The sequence below is a fragment of the Saccostrea cucullata genome, unplaced genomic scaffold (genome assembly GCF_032062105.1).
Source record: "Saccostrea cucullata isolate Sc308-1 unplaced genomic scaffold, CSIRO_AGI_Scuc_v1 ctg1882, whole genome shotgun sequence".
Taxonomy (NCBI): domain Eukaryota; kingdom Metazoa; phylum Mollusca; class Bivalvia; order Ostreida; family Ostreidae; genus Saccostrea; species Saccostrea cuccullata.
The window spans coordinates 145063-168941 of NW_026925394.1; the positions used below are offsets into that span (position 1 = coordinate 145063).

The following is a 23879-nucleotide window of genomic DNA, read 5'->3' on the forward strand; positions in this document are numbered from 1 at the left end:
GTTTGCAGAAAGAAAAATTATATAAAATTAAGTGTTTGTGCCATAGGTGTTTGAAGCAAAATGATGAAGGGGGGGGGGGCGTAACCAAAAGAAAAAGGTTATGTAAGCCCCCCCCCCCCCCTCATGTTCCGACATCTATGCATACAGTAGAGAGAGAGGGGTATATAATATACCGGGGTATATTATATCTAATAATAAATGGAGGCTTTATTTTCATTAACCATTTGTGTTCTACATTTATATATCGGCAATATTTAGACCTATGTGTGTTTAATACTACATGTATAACGTTTATACACATCTTTGAGGAAATGCCGGAGGTTTGAAAGACATTAAATGTATACAATGTATAGAGAACGAATACACAGAATAGAAAGAAATATCAAGGATTTTTATGCATACCGTTTTGATTTAGAAAAAAAGAGTCCAGCCCTGTCCGCATGTATACTTATTTAAAATTTACGAGGTAAACAAACTTCACCAAGTACTCAAGAGTATCTCCCATGCTGGGTCAATGATGCGTTTGAAAACTATAATTAGATTGACTCTTCCAAAATTTCAATTTTTAATCAAAAAGTGCAAGGGCAAGGCGACAATGTAAAAAGTAGGTTTTTATTTTAAATAATTTATTTATTGTTTAGTTTTCAAAAATTGATGCTCATTTCATTGTTATCCTCTAGTTAATTTATAATTCGCGATGAAATTAAGAAAATATCCTATTTTTCATGCATTACTGTCTGTTTTAGCTAAATAACTTAATTTTATCGGAAAACTAACTAAATGAGCATCACTTTTGAGAAAATATCGGTACATAGAGACAACATAAAACAATTCAGTAATTTTTTTGTTTGCCTTGCCCTTGCACTTTTTGGTTAAATTTGACATCTCATTTTTTGACCTAAAATCGGAGCTTACGTGACTTCAGGGGGGTCACATGATGTCAAAAAATACCGATGGGAAAAACGATTAACATACTCTTCAAGATAACAAATAGCTATTTTAACTAGAGTGTCTTGCCCAGATATAAAACTGATAAACATTATATGTATTGGATACCGTGAGTTTTTAAAGTAAATGTTGCCTTAACTGTACTGCGTGGGAATTCCAATAGATTGTTGGAATACCTGGTCTCCATAAACCACTTATATATTGTCAATCAGAAACTCAATCATCTTCTTGATGTCAACTTCAGAGTACTTATGTGTGCAATCAGAATATGTCTTAACAAAATAATTGTGCAAATGACCAATGACATTGAAGAAGCAGCTGTCAATGATATCAGAAAGCCTGAATTTTAATTTGTCTTGGGGAATTGTTGTGTATAAAGTTGAAAAGTCGTAAATTTTTAAGCTGGTGATTTTTGTGAAGTCTTGTGAATTCAAATTGTCCAAGAGTTCTATAGAATTTTTTAAGTATCCACATCTGATTCACACCACTTCTTGAATATATAGTTGAACAGTACTCTTGAAGTTTTTTTTCCTTCATTACTGTCAATATCTTAGTAAGGAGTAATGAAAGAGGCTTGGTTGAACATTAACTGAAACCTGCAATGTATCTTTGTTTGTAAGGATTCCTATGAAGTTTCGGAATCCAATATATATAAGGTAGTTCAAATTCACTTTGGCTCTGTGGAATATTAAAAATATTCAAAATTGACACGTGATTTTGAAGAATTTCTTCCTTAGAAAGGGAAGTATAAGTAGGATTACCACTTGTAGAATTAAATCCAAGTTCTTCTAGAATGCAATTCATGAATAATGAGCCATACAAACGAAGACATTGTTGTTACCTGCTTTGTCGACCGGAACCAGTACGTACTGATCATGTAATATATCTAATTCCTTTGTCACTTCTGGTTTATTGAACACAGAAGGATATATGGTTTTCATTTTGCCCCTCAATCTGCTAATACGCGACTTGAACATAGATCTAATACATTTTATCCATTCTGACAAGGTTTCAACGTCTTCTTATTCATATCTGGCCCATCGTCTGACGTAATTTTCAACAAAATTCATAATATTTATGAAATCCGACACAAGTTGAAAATTTGGGGTTTCTTATATTTAGGACCTTTTAAGATAAGTGATCTAAGGTCCTCATTACTAACTATATTTACGTCACCTGTAATAACGTGTCCAGCAGGACTATAGTTAAAGGGCGAAGAAGAGAATGAACATGAAGGAGGATTATGTTTCAGATAATCGGTGTCCAGGCCATGTAATGCGTTTTTGTAATTGGAAAGTTTGGAATCTATGGAATATGTATATTTGTAGGAAATACAAGGTGTAGTCTTTAACTTGAAATATGGTGGAATACAAGACTAGACCCTTCTGTGATTAAGAATATTACTTATATTAACCGCGTCAATTCCTTTATTGGCATATTAAAGTGTGAGGAAAAGACGGATTGTTTTAGCTGCATTTTCTTCCGTGAAACGTGCGGGTTTTAAAAGCCTATGATATGCAATATCTATAATCACATATTCGAGCCTATTTTCAGATGAGAGGAATCAAAACTTGGACGTTCCTTGGCCTTTTCAAGAAGACTACTTAAAAGTTTCAAAGGGACAGAGTAAATTTTTGTTCGAATACTAGTATGATGTAAACCTAACTGTTGATTTACATAAGGTAGTAATGAATCAGAAGAGGCATCGTGTATTGCATGTTTATTGTACGAACGATGCCCATGACTACGCTTATGTCTCTGAGCAGTGTGATCAAGCGTTATTCTCAGAGACCAAGGCAACTTGAAAACTGGTTTTTAGCACTTAGCAGACTATGCCGCAGTACTAGAAATTGTATATCCAAAAGAATTAAAAGAAAATGATGAGCTCCATTAGCAAAATGATGATTCTAAGATGAACGAAAAATTAAGAGACTTGGGAGATGAGGAGATCAATTCAGAGCTAATAAGAATAGTTTTGAAAAATGGCATCATCATAAGGCAAAGGAGGAAGGCGAAATGAATCCGTTATGTCAATACTCCATCAAAGTTAATTCTGAAAATCATTATACAGGAAAGATTTTACTTTTCCATCCATGGAGAAAGGAAGAAATAGACATTAAAGGAAACAAATCAACTTATGAAGAAAAATACAACCAACTGAACAGTTTTATAGGTGCTTAAGTAAAGGAGCTGGAAGAGGCACTAAGGCAAGATAAGAGATTGATGTACAATTTGATAGAGTAGCATCTAGTGAAGAGCAAACTGAACAAAGGGACTTCGAGAATGGAAGTAGGGAAAGTGAGGCATTTATGTATTTTGACCCAAGGCGTCCAGAAAATCACCGGAACTATGGCATTGGAATAGATTTTGGATTACCTAGTAGTTATACTCATGATGATCAAACTCTTCAGTACAAAATGATCAATGAGATGTATTTTCAGCTAGTTAGCAAGTTAAACAAATAGCAAATGGATTTTTTTTACTCATGTTCTTCAATGGAAATGGAAAATGGTAATCTAACAACCAAACTATATGATAAACGTGGTGACAAGTTGATGAAAGAAGAAATTCAGCAGTCTCATTTAAAGTCATCATTTCGGAAGTTCTATGGTCGATACAATTACCTTGTCAGCAAATACAATTTATCATTGAGTCAAATGCTGACTGACGTTTTTCATACTAATTTTTAACCCATTATTCATACACTGAATTGACGACAGATGTTTCCGTTTTTCCTGATTATGACAAGGAGCACACGGCGGGTGTGACCGGTCAGCAGGGAAAGCTCAATCTTCCATGGCACCTAATCTCACCTCTGATGTTTCGGGGGTCCATATTGCTCTGCTCTAATTTTGTATTGTTTTATGGACTTTGGGATTGAATACTGTTCGTTATCTCCATATCCTTTTCTTAAAACCAAAAAAGAACCACTAAGAGCTTTCTTTACTGGTGGTGCAGGAGTTGGAAAGTCTGTTGTAAGAGATTTGTATGAAGCATTCACAAGACACTATTGCTCTACTGAGGGGGAAAATCCAGATGACTGCAAGATTCTTTTCTGTGCTATAACTGGAAAAGCTGCATTTAAGTACAAGTCCGTATAAAAATCAGACAAAAGTGATTCATGAAGGTTCCCAGAATTTGATGATTTTCCACACATAGATTTTTCTTGAACTATGATCCATATCTTAAAAATAAAAAAATGTTTTAGTTAATGATTACTACGGAAACCTGGCCGAAGAAATTTTCCTAGGAACTAGCCAATTTTTCCATTTGGTAGGACAAAAAGTCACCTATCTTTTAAGACTTTTAAAAAATGAAATGTAAAAATGAATAAGATTATTCCTCTTCATTAGCATAAAGAAGATACATAAATTTAAGTGTTTTAACAACCCAACACGAATATAAAAGATTTAAAGTTAGTTCTGTGATAGACAACGAAAGATATACATGTTTTGCATTTTTGGCTGATTAAGCATTCTTTTCATACAGCCTTCGGCTTTCAGAGTATCAACAGCATATTTCTTGACTAATAACATGCGGGCTCGCTATTCAAAGAAATTAAAACCCATGTGACATCACCAGTATACATGTAAATACCGACCGCCATGCTTGAATCACTCATATTTTTCTTGGCGCACGTGGTGCGGGCTTTAAGGTATACTTCGAAATATTTTGATTAAATTGGAGTTTAGACGAAGTCTTAACTTTACGTGTTGTATACACAGTTATTTTTTAAGAGTGTTATTGTTTCTCAGACGTAGTCTGGGCTTTCACGTGGTTCACGTGAATTTCATGGTTTGTTGTGAAATTTACATGCATGTCCTCAGAAAATTCTTACGTACTCTCGATAATGGCAGAGTCGGACGATGAATCTTTTGAGGGGTTTAATAGCGAGGATATTAGAAAAGCAGAGAAAAAACTCGCTTCTAAACTAGGAAGAATAGAAACTAGGGCAACTGCAGGTTCTGCAGTGCAAAATGCACCTAATGACGATGGACAAGGGCCTTCAACGTCGACGGCGAAGCTGTCTTCGGTAAGTAAAAAAGGTAGCAAACGTAAAGGGCCAGGCAGTAATGCCACTAAAGCGAAGAAAAATAAACAAGTTGAAATTTCTGGTAATGATATTACTAGTGCAATGTTAAACATGGACACAGAGAGTGTTGACAAGTTCAAGGAAATGATGGGTATAAATGATATAATTGGGTGCATTTATAACCTTCAGCAAGATAAGTTGAATCAATTAGATCAATTAGAACAAGAGTCCAGTGTGGACCTTGACGTCAATAATAATGAGCATGAAGGCTCAAGTCTAAATGAGAGAAATGATTTCGATTTTTTCACGGATGACAAAGAATCTGACAAACAAGGTCATGATGAAGAATTTGATAATGATTGGGACATTCCAGATTTGTTTACAACAGATAAAAAAGGGAAGAACGTTGATAATAAATTGGCAAACATGGTTAACACACTCTGTATTAAAGAGGGCGAAACGGAGAAAATAATAGAGAGTAACCCAAGACCGGCTAATTGTACTTATGTTTTAGCCCCCAGAGTAAACACAGACATATGGAATATTATGCCCAAATTTGCTCAGAGTAGAGACTCAGGCTTTCAAGCTGTACAAAAAACAATTGCAACAGGTACGAGGGGCGTTCAATAAATAATGTCATTGGGGCTCAGAAAGAAGCAAACGACGCTTTTCAATGATTTAGTCTTCATGATTTTACTTATTAATCTCTTTTAATTCAAACACATGTCCGTAACATTTTTTCTGATTGTTTTTAGAACTCATTTTTGAATATGACCCTTAGTATACTGGAAAATGGCAGATCCAATGATTTCCTGGACTTGTTTTTTCTTCTGAAAGGTGTTTTTTTCAAGTTTGGAAATAGAAACAAGTCAAAATGTCAAAGATCTGGCAAATATTGTTATGTGAAAAAACATTAACTTTCTGTTTATCACGTAAACCCCTTTACTCTTTAGGGCATGCGGGTTTAAACGCTGTCATGAAGAAATTCAATTTAGTGGATTCCTGATTCTGGGTCCTTTCTCTGATAAACCTTTCGATTTCTTTGCAAAAATACTGCTTTGTAGACACCTCTAGATATTAAACTATCTCCCCGAATACGACTTTGAACATTAATACCACTAATATTTAAGAATATTGCATATAAATCTGTTTTGTGCTCTTGCAGACCTTTGCTCTTGACAGACCTTCGCCGTTTTTATCAAGTACATCTTATGTTTAATTTTGTTTTAATGGTTTTAAACAATAGATTCATGTTCCAAAATCTGTTTGAATATAAAACAAACGTGGATTACTATAATTACTGATATTTTAAAATAATTGTAAAGACTTTGGTACACGCTGTCGCTTTTACTCATTTTTCAAAATGCAGGGTGACCTTAGAGTACCAAGCTTAATTACTGTCAAATATTTCTTAAAATCAGTGTAAACTACTCCCGATATGATGTCTATCAAATTTGCTATGTGTCTTAAAGTCATTCATACAACATCAATTATTATTTGTTGAAAATTGGCAAACAGTACATTTTTGTTGGCAAGGAGGGTACCCATTTTTGATGCCCATTATATAATTTTTTATCAATAAAATCCACCTGCTAATTTGTCTATAAAACAGGCATCGGTTGCTGTAAATGTCACATATTTTAGTGAATATTTCTTTGGGATTTTTTTTACAAGTTTTACAGCAGCTTTAATGTAGCTTTTATTTTCACTCTAGTTTACTGATTCTTTACCATTCATTTATAATGCAGTGTCTCGAATAGCCCTTGTTTCCCAGCTTCTCACGATAAAACTATGGGATGAAAAGTGGTCACATAAACTGTTATAAATTCATTAAAGATTCAATAATGAGAGAAAGTCAAGCTTTATGTCATATGACTACTATGTTGTATGTCATCGAGCTAATGACATTATTTATTGAACGCCCCTCGTATTATCCCGTTACTCAAAATAGCTGAATTGTCAAAAACAGATGAGAAAACGAAGGAAGTTAGAAATTAGATTAAACAGTCAATTATTCTGCTGTGTAATTCAGTGTATCAGTTGTCTCAGAAAAGAAGATTTCTTTTGAGAAAGGTCTTGCCAAACAGATTCTCAGATATATGCAATGCCTCACAACCTGTAACGGAGTAGTTATTTGGATCAGATATCCAAAAGAAAATTAAAGAGTTGTCAGATTTTGATAAGTACAAAAGGGTTGATAAATTTAGAGGTACTTATAACAACTCGGGCAACAGGGGAAGAAGAAAATTTCCATACAATTATTACTATGGCAGAGGTAGAGGATCAAACAGACCTTTTTTAGGGGGAAGGAACTCATACTCTCGAGATTCGAGACAGGAAAAAAGAGGAAGACGAGAGAAATACTGAGTGACACAAACACGGTAAGTGTGGGGCAATAAAAACATCATTTAACACAGTGGAAAAAGATCATTAAAGATTCATGGGTTTTGAAGACAATCCAGGGTTATGAGATTGAGTTTGATGAGACTCCTTATCAATCAAAAAAGCCATCTCAAATTTCTTTTAATGACCAAGAATTTATTATCGTAAATGAAGAGATAATGGAGTTGCTTAGAAAAGGTGCAATAGAAGATATAAATGAAAATGATGCTTTATTTATTTCTAATATATTTGTTGTTCCTAAGAAAAATGGGAAACTCAGACCTGTGATAAACTTACGAAGTTTAAATGAATTTGTCTCATATGAAAAATTTAAACAAGAGAATTTAAATCAAATTTTGAGTATTTTACAGAAAGAAGATTTTTTCTGTAGTCTTAAAGATGCTTATTTTAGTGCTCCAATTGCAAAGGAGTTTCAGAAATATTTGAGTTTTCAATGGAACATAAAGGTTTACTGTTTTGTGGTTTTACCATTTGGATTGTCTTCAGCACCCAGAATTTTCACAAAGATTTTAAAACCTGTGTATGGTTATTTTAGATCCATTGGTATCAGATGTTCCTATTATCTGGATGATTCTTTAATTATGAATCAAAGTTTGGCTTATTGTATGAAGAATACTCAATTCATTATAGATACCTTACATTTATTAGGTTTCTATGTAAACTTTGAGAAAACTGTGACAAAACCAACTCAAGTAATTGAATTTTTTGGGTTGATAATTGATTCGAAAAAGTTCATGGTATTTTTACCAAGGGAGAAAATAGATAGGATAAAAAGTACTGCTCAGAATTTATTGCAGGGAGACTGCATTAGTATTAGAGAAGTGGCAACTTTCATAGGACTTATTGTACATGCATTTAATGCAGTTTCCATAGGACCCCTTTATAACAGGTCTTTAGAAAGGGACAAAGTTAGGGCATTGAATGAAAATGGTGACGATTACAATGGAAGTATAAAATTATCTAGTCAAAGTAAGAATGAAGTAGCTTGGTGGATAGAAAATATCGAAATAAAAAACGGTAAACTTATTCGATTACTGCCCATAGATTTTTGGATAGAATCTGATGCTTCTTGTGTTGGAATGGGTGCTGTGTTTAGAACAGATTACTTTAGCAGACAGTGGTCAGAAAGAGAGAAAATGTTCCACATAAAGTATTTGGAGTTATTGGCTATATTCTGTGCTTTAAAGTACTTCTTTAAAGATAAAACAAATGTTCATGTCGGCATTAAATGTGATAATAAGACAGCCATTTCTTATGTAAATAATATGGGAGGAATGGTTTCAAAAGACATGGATTATTTAGCAAAGGATATTTGGCAATGGTGTTGTACAAGGAATATTAGATAACTTGTCAGTATCTTCCTGGAAAGCTAAATGAGGTAGCAGATTATTATTCTAGAGAAACTACTACATCAGGTGAATGGAGTTTAAAATCAGAAATTTTTGATAGAATTACAGTTTTTTAATCCAGATGTAGATCTTTTTGCATCAGGTAACAATTTTAAAATTCAAAGGTATGTTTCTTGGTGTTTTAGTCCAAACGCATGGAAAGTTGATGCCTTTTCTTTTCTGTGGACAAAATTGATACCTTATATATTTCCACCTTTTCACCTGTTAGGAAGAGTGTTCAATAAAATCAAGGAAGATAGGGTAGATAGAGCTATTGTGGTTTTTCCTGTATGGCGATCTCAAACTTGGTTTCCACTTTTACTATCAATGATTGTTTCAATTCCAGTTAGACTGCCAAGACATGCAGATCTTCTGACCAATGGAAACAGAAACCACCCCATGAACAAGAAAATCATCTTAGCCGCCGCAGTTTTCTCTGGAAAGCCTTGGAGGATAAAGAATTTCCAAAGGACATTAGGCTCACCATCCTGTCCTCATGGAGAGGATCGACCCAAAAGCAATACGACCTTGCATGGCGAAAATTCATTTTTTGGTGTAATAAACGAAACAGAAGTGTTTATGAAATTTCTGACAAGGATCTGATGTCTTATTTGTTTTCATTATTTAAAGAAGGAAAATCTTACTCTTGTGTTAATACTCATAAAGTAGCTGTAACTCAGACTTTATCTTTCTTAGATCAAAAATGGAATAAGAATTCAGTATTATTATCAAAATTTATGAAAGGGTTGTTTAATTTAAGACCTAACTTGCCAAGATATGAATTTACATGGGATGTGACTAAAGTTCTTACATATTTAAAGTCTCTTTTTCCTTTGGATTCATTAGATATGAAACATCTAACTTGGAAAATATGTACACTTTTAGCTTTAACAACAGCAGCTAGGGCACAGACTATTGTTAATTTGAGTATTAAGAATATGAAGTTCGGTACAGAGAGAGTTATTTTTTATTTTACGTCATTACTTAAGACTTCTAGACCAGGAAGGTCATTTTCTATCACCCTTGATAGATACAAGGATGAAAAACTTTGTGTTGTGTATACGCTACAGGAATATATTAAAAGAACAAGTGACTTTCGCAAGTGTTATCAACTTCTTGTATCATTTAAGACATTCGATAAAGTTTCCACAAGCAGTATAGCTAGATGGATTAAGTGCGTAATGGAGAGTGCTGGAATAGACATTAAGACTTTCAAGGCGCATTCAATTCGTTCAGCATCTTCTTCTGCAGCTCTGAAAAGTGGTGTCTTTTTAGCAAATATTCTGAAGACTGGAGACTGGTCCTCATCAAAGAACTTCAAAAAATTTTATTTTAGAGACATTCAGAATAATGATTCCAATTCTTTTATGAATGGTGTGTTAAACTGTGATTGATATTTTTTCCAAATAAATGTTTTGATTTAATTTATTGTCAATTCTTTAAACATGCAATTGATACTCTGAAAGCCGAAGGCTGTATGAAAAGAATGGGCCCCTCATCCAAGCATACCCTGGATGTGATGGATGAGGGACATTCTTGGAGTACAGCCTGAGGCTGAAGAGTATCAACTTTCCCACCCATGTGAGAATACATGGAATAATACATCACTTATCTAATCCCGCCTCTTTATTATTACATACATTGACAATAAATTTGCTTTAAATTATGAGTGATTCAAGCATGGCGGTCGGTATTTATACTAGTGATGTCACATGGGTTTTAATTTCTTTGAATAGCGAGCCGGCATGTTATTAGTCAAGAAATATGCTATTGATACTCTTCAGCCTCAGGCTGTACTCCAAGAATGTCCCTCATCCATCACATCCAGGGTATGCTTGGATGAGGGGCCCATTTTTCTTGATTTTGGCAATATTCAATGTTTTCTTGATTTTAGCAATATTCAAGTAGAGGAATTTCTCTGATGAAATCGGAATTCAAACACGTGGGATTTTTTTAAGTTAGTATCCATTGTCTAGCAACAATAATAGATGTTTTGATAAATAAATAGTGAATAATTATGCATTGTATCTTACAGTACTAGAAATTAAATTTAGAGTGATGGAACATAAATCTGACTTCTTAGCCAAATAAAGACTATTGTACATTTACTTATCTCCATGGCAACGACAAATTGTCCATAGCAACAAGGCTGCAAAGCTTAATTTTGTCGATATTTTTGTTCAATGTTAAGAAAACTTTCAATTCTAGTTCTAAAGTTACAGTTTAGCAAAATTAAAAATGTTTTATGGCCCCCATACAAGTATTTTTGCTATATAAATTTTGCATGGAAACAATTTTGAGAACATAACAACCACTTGATTTCATTGAGTGTTTGAAAGATTCAGTCTATTTACTTGGACTTTTATATTTGAGCAAGAGAATACATAGTCCATTGGTCACAGAATTTCTTTTAACTTGCTATATGTGTTGTCAAGAAGTTGATACCTTTAATTCATATGAGGCAAAGATGTATTGAGCATATGTTACATGGTAACCATACCAAAGTAACATTTATGAACATGTTAAGAATTCATTATTAATGTTTACAAGAATTCAGAAAAGTGGCAATGACTGTGTTTAATTGTAAAAAAGTATTAAAGTAACATATTTATACATTAAATGCATTATAAACAGGTTTTTAAAAGTGAAAAGCAAAATTCAATGAGGAAGTATCATTTATTTATATCCTAAAATGTTAAAAGATGAGGGCTATTGAGTTCAATCTTCTGTTGAATAAACTACATGTACATGAAACAAAATTCGTGCATTGAATTTTATTTAAAGAAATATAAATAGTCGTACATGTACTACTTTTTAAGATGAATTTACATGACACACTTTCAGAAATATTTTATAGAGCATATAGTAACGTTGCCGTTTCTTGCTTTAATGAAATATTCTTTTTTATGTAGACATTTAGTGAAATTCAAACTATATAGCCCCGTGGGGATCCGGATCAGAATAGGTCCTCAGTACCCCCTTGCTTGTCTTAAAAGGCAACTAAATTGGGCGGTCCTTCGGATGAGACCGTATAAACCGAGGCCCTGTGTCACAGCGGGTGTAGCACGATAAAGATCCCTCCCTGCTCAAAGGCCATAAGTGCCGAGCATAGGCCTAAATTTGCAGCCCTTTACCGGCAATGGTGATCTCTTTATATCAGTGAAATATTCTGGAGAGAGACGTTAACAGTATACAATCAATCAATCAAACAGTACTTTTTATAATTTTTGCTTAATGACATACACCACATTCAATATGATTATACATCAATCTAAACTGCTTGCTACATGCCTGTAGAAAAGTTTTTCAAAGTGGAATGGGGGGGGGGGGGGGGGGGGCTACAAAAAATCCACGTGGCTTTCGGTTCATTCATCATTGCAAACCATGGCCAAAACGTACGATCCTCTCCTACTCCGGACCTTGGCTTGAGGCGATGGGGTTCATCAGGATCTAGCGGCATGTCCAAATCATTTTCCGTACGAATCCAAAAGAAGTTATTATTATATAGGTTTCATTAGCTTAAGATAATACGAGAATTTAACATTGATTTTATGCTATTATTTTACTGTCGCAACTGAAAAATACACAGGTATCATTTGCAGGCCCGTGAAAAGCAATATCAGTTGGGGGGTACAGCCATATATTTTCTGGCCATGCACTGTAGAATTTGTTAACGATAGGGTAACCTGCTACACCTTTCATAGTCTGCAGTGGGCTCGTCCAAGGATGCTTTTTCGGTGACCGTAAAAAGTTACCCGAGAATCCTAAGGAAAGAAAAACGCAAATTTTTTGTATAGAAACTGTTGCGGCTGCGGAGCTTCACTAATTTGCCATAGAATAGAATCCCATATTTAACACTTAATATATTTGAATATACAGACATTTTTAAGATAAGCTTCATTTTTGTTTCTAGAGATATTTTTATCTACAAAAATAATATATGTTTGTGTTTTTAAACTGAGTTGATCGATGACCTGACATCGTTTTAGATAACGCAAGCCCATCTTGGGCTTGAATAATTAATTCTCTTAGTTGGTTCATTAGCAGTTTTGTCCAGTAATTTCCGGTAAAAGAAATGTAATATAGTCCAGTTTACTACATTTTCTTAGGTTCTTTACTCCCATGTCAAGCACGTAAGCCATTATGGCCCTTCCGGCCTTTGATTTATTGATAATATTACTACTGCTCAAAGCATCTATTCATTTGTTTGCAAATTGAAGAATAAGAAATTATCTCCCAACACAAAGAGCCTGTGCTGGAAAGCATTCGTCATCAGAAAACCTAGCTTGTATTCTGCAGTTGAAAAATGTACGCATGAATCTTTTGGTTCTTTTTAAAATTAGTCCATTTAAAATTTTTAAGGAAACCCGTTTAATCGAACAAAATTCAGTGCAAATTTGATTAAGACCTTATTGTTTATTTGGTTATTTACGTAAGAGAGATGTGAATCTTAAGACGCCATGTATATTTGGTTTAATGTATGATCGATGTCCATTACTACGTTTATGTCATAGTGTATAGTTAGCCCCATTATATTCACATTGGCACATCGGGTTCATGAAGATTCCCTACATTTTTATGTGGTTGTTGTTATCATATGGAAGGCATTGCCAATATTCCTAGTACACTATTCTTCTAGTTGTCTGAATATGAACCTGGTCTCATTTCAAATTAAGTAAATATTAAAAAATAAACACTTTTAAATTGAGTTTAAAATAATTTATAATTTGGGACAAATGATATTTGTATTTTTTTTCAGAATTTAAACATTAATAAATCATAAAAATGACTGTCGAATTAAAAATAAATTAATAAAAATGTATATTCATCGTTATAAACTAGTAAAACTAAAAGAATCAAATTATGTTCAATTTTTAAAATTTGCATATATTAACACCTGATTTGTGTAAAATAATAACTATAAAAAAGAAAATCAATGTTAAATGATGTGAAGCTGTAGTAGAGCACTATTAATTTTGAAATTTTGTTTCCTTTAAGATTTGTGTATATAGAATTAACACAAAAATAAAAAATTTCCTACACAGAAGAGTTTCTTTACATGGAGAATATACTTGTATTTGAAATTACACTTTTCTGTATGACTGAATAATAAACGGGAAACAAATCCCAAAAATAAGGGGAAAAAGGAGGTTCTTTGCTATCCATTTATTTTCATTATTATTTACTATTGCTATGTCATGGTCTTTTATAGATGAAGTTTGCAATAATCGGAAATAAAAATTCACCGCCCTCCGTAGAGGGTAAAATGATAGGAACCAAACCTTCTTATATGCGTGTACAAGAAAATGAAACTTTTCATCATTTTCAAAAAAAAACAAAAATAATTTTTAAAAAAAGTTTATTTTAATATGAATTATGCCAAAAGAATTAAAAAATTTCACATTTTGAGATTCCTTAATTCCTGACTTTCCTTCTCGAAATATGTGAGAAATCTTTCTCTATACTCGTCTTCCTTCATTTCAATGTACATCACGGATTCCTGGTTATCGTAACTGAAGTGACTGTAGGTGAAGTTAGCACTGGTCACTAGAACTTCAGCTTTTTTCCCGTGAATGCAAGCAATGAATTTAGCGTGAAAGTATTCTAATGTACACATCCTTTCAAACACTGGTTTTGTAACAGCAGCATGGCCTTTTCCAATTTTTTTCTCGACCACGTCCTGCACCTGATCTAGATTGTTTTGATGAAAACAGTTTTCTCGCACAAGGATCGCCAGTTGGATCCCTTTTTTTGGTTGCTCAGACACGATTTCACAGATCTCCTTTAATCTTTCGGGGTCAATAAAAGGTGTGACTAAGTAGATTTTGTTATATTGGATATTAAGCCATTTCTTAATTAGTTTTCTCCAAAGTGGGTAGATGTAGTCTCTTCCCGACATAATAGCAGGTATCTTTAGGTATTCCAGCGCAGTATCCAATTTTATCTGTTAAACAAAATGCACATTAAATGATAATGTTCATGTTAAATTTCTTTTCCTTCAAGGTAGCATTCATTCGCTTGAATAAATTTGAGTATTCATAGTCACTCTTGGATTTTCAGACAGTTATTTCTAACAAGCTTCAGACATGACAAATTCTCTTTTTCTCTCTCCCTTTCTCTCTCTACATATGTATTGGAGCAACCTTCTAAGTCTTTAACTAAAATTACTTAAGTTATATTGAACAAATGCATACAATAAATAATATGTTTATTTAAGAAATAAATAACAAGTTTATAAACTTCAATGGGAATTGAAGTGGGTCGGTCACGTGATCAAATCTTGTGAAGGCCGAATGACTTTTTAGTAGATTTGATCACGTACCGACCCACTTCAATTCCCATTGAAGTTTATAAACCTGTTATTTATTACTTATATATACATTTGAGCCAGACAATTGAATATTTTCGAATTCAAATTATTGCACTAACCGTCCATCGTAGATTTTGAAAAAATGACGCAAGGTGTAAATCGGCTTGCATGGCGGTTACGCTTCAAATTCATTAGGCTAAGGAATCTATTTCGAAGGGAATATTTTGTGAAAGGCTACTTGTGATCAGTAATAGTGAACAGATTGCTGTCTGGGAATATTTTATTCGTGAAAAATGATAACCGATGCTGAAAAGACACAAGAAACACGTCCGAAGTTTGATGATAAAAAGTTGGAGGAATTTCGGTCGCTGGAAAGAGATGGCTGGATCCGATGGACTGAGACACTTGTCCGAGCCAGTTAATTTGCAATTTGATCAAAAACATTCCACGGTTTCAGTAACTAAAGGCTTACTTATCGTAATACTCTGATAAACACGAAGACAATGGCGACAGCTTTACATTGAACTACGAAAACGCCGAGGTGTTTCGCAGCTGTTCATGGCATGATTGCAAAGATATTTTCCAACAGATTTACACATTTATCGTGAGTAAAATTTAAAGATAAAATAAAAGTTTACCATGAAAATATAACCAAAGATCTATCCAAAAAATAAGGATGAACGTTAGAGACTGTGCAGCTGACAAAAGTGAAGAAAAATGTAAACAAACGCTAGGTTCTACACAGGTTGAATCGATAGCCCCAAAACTGTATGAAATACTTGTTTACATTTAAAATAAAAAAAATTATCATTTAACTTGCTTATTTTATTCATTTTTATACACGAAAAGCACGTAGAGCAGGTCATTTTATAATTTATGTACCGGTAGATATTATTGCGCCGTGTGATTAGGTCACGTATTGACCTCTGACCTCTGACAAACTTCATACAGAATTGAAGATATTATCTCTCTGTATGTTTATAAAGTAGAAAAATACCACAAATGTATATATTAATTAATGGTTAATAATGCATATTCAGTTCGATGTTGAATAAATTTCATGATAATATCTCGTCAGATTTTAAACCTTTCCCTTAGAGAAAGATTCAGATTACTTCCGGCTGATTAAGATTTGTTCACATTGTGATAAATTCGCGATGAAAATAACAAACAAACTATAGAAAAAAATATCCAGATAGCAAAGAAGGATATATATGGAGATAATGAACAATATTCAACATCAGAGTCTATAAATTAATACAAATAGAAGAAGAGCAAAAACGGACCTCCGAGAAATTCAGAGTTGGGATCAGGTGCCGAGGGGGAGTGATCATCCCCTGCTGATCGGTCACACCCGACGTGTGCTCCTTTTCATGATCAGAAAATAACGAAAAAATCCGCCTTCAATTCAGTGTATAAATATTGGACTAATAATTAGTATGAAAAAGCCAGTCAGCATTTGACTCAATGATAAATTGTATTTGCTGTCAAGGTTATTGTATTGACCATAGAACTTACGAAATGGTGACTTTAAACTAGACTGCTGTTATTCTTGTTTCATCAACATGCATGTCAATAATTTATCTTGTTTTAGATTTTTTTCATACGTAGAGCATGCTTTTGTGTATCGTATCAATTGAGATATATAAACTCTGTATGCAGGTGATGAAAGAATATTGCTGTATAAGCAAGGGAAGTTGACAATAGAACAGTTGAAGTCACCACGTTTATCATATAGCTTGGTTGTTAGTTAACCATTAACGTCTTTTTCTAGTAAAACATTTAAGTATGAAACTAATAATTCAGACTCGGTGGTATCTTTCATCTCAAGCTCACCAGAATATATCGTATCGACGTAGGAATGGAAATTACCATTGTTAATTGACAATGCATCGCCGATATATCTAAATGTCGAGTTGAAGGTCACAGCAGGTGTTTTCTTCTTTTCAGGCATAAGATTTTGCACTCACTCTGCTTTATATAAATGTAATATTATTGCTAATAACGGAGAGCTATTGGTACTCATGGAAATTCCAATAGATTGTTAGAATACCTGGTCCTAAAAACCATAAACGAAAGTTGTTCCAAAAGTCGTAAACAGGGAGAACAGTTTTGCTTCTCTTTGTTTAATTAAATTTCTTTCCTTGTCATAGCAAAGAGTAACATTTTATGATCATGCACTTCAAGTTTCATGTTGATATCACATCTTATAAGAAAATTATGAAAAAAATGAAGAAAGAATGTAAGTGTACACCGGCGCACAAAAGCAAGCGTAAATTACGTCTCTAATAACGTCATGATTTCTTTGTCTGCTTCACTCGCATGTATTAACATTCAATAAATTTTTGTAAGTGATAGACCACTCTTGACTAAGGGAAATATTTAAATTCACTAGTGTCCGTTTGTTTTTTACTTGTTTTAATTTCAGGCGAAATTTAGTCGAAAAACCAAAGCCTTGTAGGAAGCAGAGAATGCACATTGTTTGACGTCATTAGCGGTCCAGATTGTCCCCAGTTGTCTGCGTTTAACATACAGTACTCTAATTCTTACATGTAAATAACTATTTTCGGTAAAGAAGAAAAACTCTCATTGAATATCGTGCAATTAAAAAATAACTTCTTTATTAGAATATGGTGTGACATATCACTTCTGTGCTCTATTTTTCCATCTCTGATGTATTTTAACTATATCCAACACAATTTATTACATCTCCGTGCGCCAGTTATGCGTTTGATGATGTCATTTTCATCAAACTCAATTTCAATGATACTATGAAAATCATGACTCAGATCGTCTGCTTGTAATGATATTTATGTAAAATTTTGACATATTATCAAGATAAAGCAAATGTGATAGTCATATGTGTAAATTATTCCGAATTTTTTCTGTGCGCCGACAGGCCTTATCGCCCTTCATATAAATCGTCCTAATATTATTAATATGAAAGATATGTATTTGAAAATTTCACGGTTTTTAAGAACATTGCCTAAATTATGTCTATGCAAAAGTTGGTAAGTATTTTTTGCATGTTTAAAAAATTATGAACATTGTCTACGACATTTTGGGACAAACCTCGTAGATATTCTCTCAGAAACTAATCCATCTTTCATATGTTAACTTCAGAGTACTTGTTTTTGCTATCGTAATGTGTTTTAACAAAATAATTTTGTAAATGCCCCATGACCAGGTAAGTAAATTTAAGAGTTCCATTTTTATTGAAAAAGCAGGTTTCAAATGATATATAAAATCAGTTTTATCGTGGGTATTGGTTGTGTATAAAGTTGAAAAGTCGTAAGTTTTTAAGGTTTTGATCTTGGTTAAATATTGTGATTTCAAATTGTCCACAAGTTCTTTGGAATTTTTTAGTACATCCACATCTGATTCATACTTTTTCTTGAATATATTATTCCACAGTACTCTCGAAGTTTTTCCTTCACTAATGTCAATATCTTGGTGAGGAGTAACGAAAGAAGCTTGGTTGAAAATTTAATGGAACCCGCAATGTATCTTTGTTTGTTCTGAACATATACTGAAAGGAAAAAGAAATGCAGGGTAGCATAATGTTTGAAAACATTTCGACCACATGACCGAAAATTACAAAAATTGGTCAGAGGCGAAATTTAGTTACTGTGCACCAAAATCAGTATTCAGAATTACTCAACCGTAAAATTTATGACGTCACGTAGGGAAAACGCTAAAAAGCCCAAAACACGTGTAATTTGATAACGACGAGTTTGTCAACAAATCTTGTTGCATTATTTGATGCATTTGAGGTATGCACATCGCTTTTCAATATAAAGAGACATTATGAATTTCTTGCAATCTTGGCACAGTTTACGGAAGTTCATTGGGGTCTTGCTTTCGAATTGCCTAATTAATTAAAAAGGCAACAACGGTTTACTAAGCAGTTTCTTGTAAATTTTCCCCCATAAAACTTGCTACCCGTTGTCAGAGAGGGTCTGGAATGGTTTCAATCAACCGTGACGATGACGTTAACGCGAAACAGATCCATGTTACGAGCTGGTTATTCGTCCTGCCATCTCTTAAATCGCTACCTTACTACCACAAAAATAGCCATTTATACAGTAAACGATTATAGTCATTACATTCATATGAAATTTGAAAGAAAACAATTCCGCAATTTGGTTTTTTGAGCAAGTCAACTTACTGTTTTATTCCTCTCACTGGCGCATGCGCGCGCCGTTTGACTTATTTTTTTTTGGGTGACTACACATGCCAAATATAGCCAGGGTCTGAAAGATAAACACTCTAATGAAATTCCATGCAAAGGGGAAATAAGGCTCAGACAGATGCACGGGAGAGACATTGAAGATAGTGAGAGTTTTCGATTTTCACTTTTGGGGGGTATCGTCATTTGAGCTTCAGAAACTCATAAATTATTTGACAAAATCAAAGGGAATTTGGTTACATCGTTTTGAAAGATGAGTTTAAAATATAGATATAAAAACTAAAACATATTTAAAGAAAAACATTTTTAATTCACCTCAGAAGTTTACCCTGCGTTTCTTTTTCCTTTCAGTATATTTTATTGTATAATTTATACAAAGGGATTGGTCAAAAGTTCTTGCATCTTGAAATCTTGATTTCCTAGAGACTTCCACGTTACTCAAACTGGTAGTAATGAATTATTTATTTTATAACAGCTATGATATTCGAGCAATTAAAAATAAAACTGTCAATTAACAAAAGCTTTTTAGTTTTTAAGGGCCTTGAATGGTAAATACGCAAAGAGCAGATATTTGTTTCTTTTAATGTTTGTTTCTTTTAGTATGAAATTCTGTGTGTGTGTGTGTGTGTGTGTGTGTGTGTGTGTGTGTGTTAGTGTAGGTGAGGGTGTGTGTGTGTGTGTGAGAGAGGGTGTGTGTGAGGGTGAGTGTGTGTGTGTGTGTGTGTATTTTTTATATTCATTTTAAAAATCAGTATTAAAAATATTATTACTACACTCTTAGCTAATATTATTACAAAACAAATGCCCGTGATTAAGTTAATAAATTCTGTAGAGAAATAATGTAGTAAGTTTTTCATGCCAATGACAAAAAGAAATTAGATATGTCAAATAACAATTGTTTCTTGATTTCTCTAAGGTTTTTCGACCCTAACAATTTTAATGGTTCAAAAACTGCATTGATCCCACCTCTGATGTTTCGGAGGTCCGTGTTTGTTCTGCTCTTATTTTGTAAATTGTTTAATGCACTTTGAGATTGAATTGTATTCGTTATCTCCATATCCTTAATTCATATTCAATGAATATAGTTTAGATTTACTAATCGTTGCAAATGATGTATAGGTACCCATAGCTTGCTCTACGAATGAATAATTTCTATAACGAGGTAAATTATTGACAAGCAAGTTAATGAAACAAGCAGTCTCCTTTAAATTCATCATTTCGTAAGTTCTATGGTCAATACAATGACCTTATCAGCAAATATAATTTATCATTGAGTAAAATGTTGACTGTTTTTAGCCGGGCTTATTGTTCAAAGAGCAATTGCCGGCTTATGTCATCCTGTTCAAGGCAGGAAGTCAACCACATAGTCGCCATTTTAAAGTTATGTGCAAAAATATAGTTCTTACTCTCAACCGCTTTTGAGCAAATACAAACAATAAATAAAGCAAGAAAAATAAAACGAAATTTTATCTATATAAATAAAGATTAGTAATAATGACTTTGTAAACTTCAGTCCTAAGTCAAAGAAGATTATTCATAAGCGTAAGGATTTTCGATAATCAATGTTATCGTAGTTCTCTACACATACGAGGTAAAGCAGGAGAGGGAACCAGACTGGCCTGTTTGTTTACATTCAGCTGCGGTACCAGATTAATTCTGATTCTGACAAAATCGGACAGTGGTATTAGGATTGAAAAACTCACTATCAGTGTCTTATCATTTATATTGATAGTTTTAAAATAATTTTTTTCATCGGAATATAAACGTGATTCATGTAAGAAATTCAGTCTACTCTGTAAATGAGCCCGGTTCTCTGTACTTCTTAGTACTTTGATTTTCATATTAATTGTTAGGCCATTTTTTATACACTGAATTGACGACGAATTTTCCGTTATTTCCTGGTCATGGCAAGGAACACATTCCGGGTGTGGCCGGTCAGCAGAGGATGCTTACTCCCCCATGGCACCTGATCCCACCTCTGGTGTTTCGGTGGTCCGTGTTTGCTCAACTTCTATTTTGAAGTTTTTTTGGACTTTGAGATTGAATACTGTTCGTTATCGCGATACCCTTCTTAATATAGGAGACATTAATAAACTGAAGTGTACATGGAGATAAAAAAAAAACCGAAGATTTTTTGTAAATATAATTATAATAATTTTATAACAACTGGTTCAAATGCATAATTCTGATGCTGAAAGTTCCAAAATACTTGCTACTTTTAAAACACTTTTGAATTGTAAATACAAGGGAAACTATTTAAGATGTATGATAAAGAAAATGCCTGAATTAAGACATGAGGAGTTTTTGCCCTTGTAAAGATTGAATAATTGATTAAAAAAAGAAAATAAACATTTCGAAAAAAAATTATGTAAAATACTCGTATTTATCATTATACCTATTGAAAAGCATTCGTATGAAAATAACAGTTCTACTTAGCATTAATTGAAATTGATAACAGTTTTTGCAATAACCTTTGACATCATAGGAGGATGGAAATACCTTAATTAATACAGGGCCTTGAAGGCTTTGCAAACAAAGAAAAACCTTTTTTTTTGTTTTGTTTGTTTTATTTTTTGTGATATATTCTTTCAATCAATTTTTTACAGATATAAAAAAATTCTTAAAAAGCAAGTGGTTCAGGGAAAGAATGAGTGTACAAAGAGCGTTTACCATAGTAGTACCCTTTTCTGAGTTTACTTTGTTTAAAAGTAAATGCTAATGTATTGATAAACGATATATTTATGATCGGGATCGGGGTCCTTTTAATGTATATAAATAGCAAGTAAATACCCTCCAGACCTTGCAGAATGCGGACGTATCGATTAAAGTCAGATCCTGTAGCCAGTAGCGGATTTAACCCCCCCCCCCTTTGTGACAATCACTTGTGTATCAGGCTAGCTTTACGGACTGAAACAATGATTTCCCATAGTTCTTTGTCGTTGCAAAAGTCACGTGATTTAAATTGGCAGGGACAATTCCTGGGTGAGCTGCCGTGTGAGTAAGACATACATTAGAGGGCAGTCGAGTTTACTGCAGGAACAGTGTATTTTGCAGTATGCAACGTACAGTACCTAACTAGTAACAAAAGGCACGGAGAGCAGACCGTGGTATGTATATTTCCGGGACTACAGCCCCAGAAGCGATCGGACGATTGATGAACCTAAGCTGAAACTTTTGGTGTTGAGATTCAGATAAGTCGATCTGAAAGGGGTTAGAACTTATAGCTCGTGATTGTGGCAAACCTAGATATAAAGAACTGTGCAAGTGAATATTACTACAGGGCAACAAAATAAATCATAATCTGAGATAATTTTATAAAGGAACATTTAGTCTGTCCTTCTGTCTGTCAAGTTATAGGGTTTATTGATTTTTTTTCTTACAAGTATATGTGAAATAGAGGTGTTCAAGTGCGTGTGAGTGATAGTGTGATTATGTAAATATATTTCCTTTCATTTTGTAAATAAATTTCATTAATTGGAACTGTCTTGAGTGTTATTTGGAGATAACCTGGCTCAACCACGTTACATTTCGTGGTAGCGGTAGTTGAGCACCTGTCTTTCTCCAAATCAGTTAAGATTGTTCCAATTGTAAAGGTTTGCCAAGTTTAATTTAAAGTAAATTTTCAAAATTTAGTCAAATTTTTAGGCTAGGTATTAGTAGTCCCAGGAAAGATGGCTGATATTATACTTAGAGGTAAGTAAGAATATGGTTCACCCATTTATTGCTAAGAGGTAAGTATCCTAGATAGAAGTAAATAAGAGAGGAGCTAAGACACTTGGTGCTGATTGTTTACAAGGTATACTGGTTCTCTTTAGTATAAGTCACAATGTCTTCTGTCGGTGAAATGGAAAAACTTTTGGAACTTGGTACTAAGATGGGACTGAAAGACGAGGAGCTGCAAAAATTCGTACAGGAAGAACAATCCAGGATGCGTGATGAACGTGAAAAGGAAAGATCTGATAGACAAGCACGTGAAGAAAGAGAATTTCATCTTCAACTGGAAAAGAACACAGTGAACGTGCACGTGAAGAACGTCAGCATCGGCTCGATATGGAGGAGAAAAAGGAAACTTATCTGAACATAAACGGAAAATTCAGGAACTTGGAATGGATCATCAATTCCAGACTTTTGCTTTAGAAAGATCTCAAAAATCAACACTTGATTCTACCCATTTGACGGAAGTTCATCAACCTGTAATAGGTCCTTAACTTCCAGCATTTGACGAATCCAAAGACAATATAATGCTTATATCCAGAGATTCGAGAGATATGCTACAGCTCAACGTTGGAATTACAATAACCGGGGATCTCACCTAAGTGCTCTCTCGACAGGAAAGGCATTAGATGTTTTCGCAAGACTTCCACCGAACAGAGAACTAAATTTCAAGGAACTTAAATAAGCTCTCTACAAACGTTTTGAATTGACAGAGGATGGTTTTCGGAAAAAGTTTCGAACAGCAAAGCCTGAATGGTAGTGAGACATTTTCACAGTTTTCCTCAAGACTTAACAATTATATTGAACGCTGGATTGAACTTTCCAAAACTTCAAAATCCTATGATGAACTGAAGGATTTGTTTCTTCGTGAGCAATTCTTATTATGTTGTTCTC

General features: G+C 33.7%; 1 pseudogene; it reads left to right on the top strand.

Annotated features, from left to right (window-relative positions):
* The first annotated feature begins 4598 nt into the window (after positions 1-4598).
* Positions 4599-7348, top strand: LOC134268733 (uncharacterized; annotated as a pseudogene).
* Positions 7349-23879: the final 16531 nt, after the last annotated feature.